Source organism: Perkinsus marinus, assembly GCF_000006405.1.
Source record: "Perkinsus marinus ATCC 50983 genomic scaffold scf_1104296942068, whole genome shotgun sequence".
NCBI classification, from domain to species: Eukaryota; Perkinsozoa; order Perkinsida; family Perkinsidae; genus Perkinsus; species Perkinsus marinus.
Genome location: NW_003212277.1, coordinates 4,727 through 8,336, shown reverse-complemented (window position 1 = coordinate 8,336; position 3,610 = coordinate 4,727).

Genomic DNA, 3,610 nt, shown 5'->3' with positions numbered 1-3,610 from the left:
AAGTCATGGGTAAGAAGTTATCACTGCCAGATAGTAGCTCTCTGGCATGATAAGGACAAAGTTAGTGCCCCGAAGAAGTAGAAAGAACGGAGATAGAATCGTACATGCGAAATCACTGGGATGCATCGCCATGACGTACCATATACCAAGGACGTAATGTCCCGGACGTTACTTCGTCAAACTCCACCAACGTCGGCAAATTTGTATCAAATTACTCAATAATCAGAATTCGGTAATCATTATGGATTCGAATAACAGGAAATGTTACTACTATAATGCTATTACGCATTGTCTTAATTAAGTTTAATATCTAGTATTCTTCAATTAATCACTACTTCATGGTAACCAATACTTGACAACTATTGCGATACTTCTTCTTAATAAGGACTTCTAATCGGTTGTCTCCGAGTCTTCGCTACTTCCATCAGTTTGTGATGAGCTTTTCGACGAAGTTTCGTCATCGCTTGTTTCCGCGAACTCTCTGAGAAAGAGCTACGACATCCACTGTGATTCGCACTTTGCAAAGATCGGAATTTTGAGACTCATGGTACTTACTCGTCACTCTCTTCATCGGACGAACTTTGACATACGCTCTCCACGACGTTCGTGGCTTCAGACTCATTGGCTCTTCTTCCACGTATTGGTGGTTTTCTTGTAACTCTCCCGATACTGCCGGTTGACTCAGATACGGCATGACCCTAATTCGAGACAATTGCGAGATAGATAGTTCAAACCGTTGAAACTTTCAGCTTGAAAGTCAACAGTGTTCGCTCAGTCACTTACCTGCAATGCTGCACAAGTCTTAGGTTGAGCAGAACTACATATTTCGGGCGGCGAGCTTTCCACCACAGTGACTTCAGACAACTTACGAAGACTCGTGACATCCTGGGAATGTCTTGGTGTAGCTAAATCATTAGCTCGACCACTTCGCTTCACTGTTGTTTGTCCATCAGCTTCTACAACCTCAACAGCCTTCGATATATACTCACCAAGTACCGCTTCGCCGCACTGCACATTACCAACCTGTGAAGTGCCAGAACTCCGAGATTTCCTGTTCTTCGACGAGGCCGCTTTGCTCGGAGCATTACTCTGCCGCGGTCTTTTAGGCTTATTCTCCGGACTGGAAGGTACAACTGCCTCGATATCAGAGGCGATTGGAGCTTTGCGATCGATACACTGTGGTAACCATAATAAGTCTCCCGTATATAGCTTCTCTCGAGCTATCACACGAAAAACACCGTTGTGACCTTCGTCTACAACCACCTTCACCGGTGAGCTCTGGTTGGATTCCTTGATATTGACCTTCTGGAGATCTGCTTTTCCTTTAAGGATGTGCATGCCGTTGAAGACACTCGTTGAGCCACATAGGTACATCTTACCACACTCTAACATATGAGGTGAAGACTTATTCTACACCGAAGACCACTCGTATACTTTAACAGGCATCTCGACCGATATAACACCGATCTTCCACCCATTTGGGGGGAAGCCACGAGGCGCTTCACATTTATTATGTGAGCGAGAGCTGCTGATATGGTCTGTAGTATAGGAAGGTCTCCGGCATCAGCAGCTATGATATCGACGACGCTCCTCCCCCTAGCGCATACGTGACAGACATCGATCTGCGGACGGCATGAGAATTCGAACTAGAATGTACGAAGGAGTCTGGGAACCCAGTGGGATAGCAATAAGATTTTCCCACTGAATATTTCATCATCGGCTCGAAAGGGTGCTTGGCATACAGCCAGGTCCGCCATCCTTCTCTAACACTGTCACGTTATCATTGAATATTTGAAAGCTTTTTGCTCTAATTTCCTCACCGCTGAGCATGCGGATTCGCGCGTTTATCTGCCAACAAAGACCAGTAGCAACACTGCTATGTCAAATGGTACTCACGCTCGCTAGCGGAGCTTCACGCCATTCAGGAAGGCGAATACTCGCCCTATAGTGAATGGGGACCTGAAAGAAATCTGTACTGCCACAGTAGCATCCTCATTCAGCACACAGTAACCTACAATCATCTCCATACTATCCAGCATGGATACTTCGAACTGCTTCTCCTCTTCACTCGTCATGTCTCGTCCTTCAGAGATCCAAATCACTTGCCTCCTGGCACCCATCATAAAATCCAGAGTTTCTGTCACATGCCGTTGAGGGAGGGCGTGAAGCGGTGCGAATGCCCGAGTACGTAAACCTGAGATACATATCATTGAAACAGACTGAAATTTGAATCGACCCTTCGGTCATTAGATTCATACGATATAAAATCGAGCTCAAGACTGGACGAACGTAAATCGGAGTCTCATTTTCTATCGGTGATTGTTTCGAGGCTTTAAATTTCGAGCTATAAGTCACAGTCTATGAGCCATTAGCAATCTCTGCGCAGCAAAATATGCGAAGAGTCGAGATAGCCGTTTACCTGTCTTGATTGCATCAAGGACTGATGTGTGTAAGCTGTGGAAATCTTCAAGATGGCTACATCTCAGTGGTAGGAGAGCAGTAGCCTCGAGAGCTGCGCACGTAGCCACGACACTATTACAATTTTTCTCTAAAATTAAGCGATTCTAGAGTAATTCAGTGTAAGCTTATATAAATGCTTACCTCCTGGACTGAGAATGACAACATTAGATCCGCGACGCACCCCCAGTGCGCGAAACAATACCTTCAGCGTTGAGCAAGACAAGTCTGACGACTCTCTAGAGAACGGTCTCTCTCGCTCAGCAGCAACCACTAATCTGCTGTAGTCTGCGTCGTAAAACTCTCTATGTAACTGCTGTCGTAGCTCGGTCTCACCGGACATATCTTCTGGCTTCCTTCCTCGGGATGCCCTCCGCGTAGCACGTTGGAGGACATAGATGTTTTCCTGTACCGGTGGGATGATCATACCACGTTCACCCTGAGCTGGAGCCTCAGCTTCTCCAACTCTCTTCCTCTTCCGCCTTTTTCCTCTAGAGCGGGCATAATTTTGAAACTGCTCCTTGAAGGAGAGCTCGATGGGCTGTCCCTGATCCCAATACCTTCTGCTTCTGTAAAATTCTCGCACCGTTTCGCCTGGCATAGTAAACACAACAGCTACTTAGTTTAGAACAGGGCAGAGTTTTCAGTCACTCAGTTGAGTGGTGTCTTTCTCCGAGGGAGTTGGGTGAGACCGCGCCTGGCAGTGCATTAGCATCTGAAGGCAACGAGCTGGTGGCTTTGGTAGCTCGACTACAACGCCTCTTTGGGCTAGCCGCTACCAGCCTCCCCCGTAGGAAGGTTTAAAAAAATGGTGGAAACAAACCGTGCCTACACCAATACATTAATAAACTGTCGTGGACAAAGACAGAAAGACTTTACATCTTAGATTCTAGCTTGATGTACTCAATCGTGACGTACTCAGCCTTGTTCATAGCGTCACACAGACCAGGGGGACAGGATAGTTGTGTTCAGAGGAGTGCTTCGCACTCCCCGTATTGTGGGGCTCCACTGAGACGCATTTTACGTCTGTTAATGGATTAACTCCGGTAAAATTCTCGCACCGTTTCGCCTGGCATAGTAAACACAACAGCTACTTAGTTTAGAACACGGCAGAGTTTTCAGTCACTCAGTTGAGTGGTGTCCTTCTCCGAGG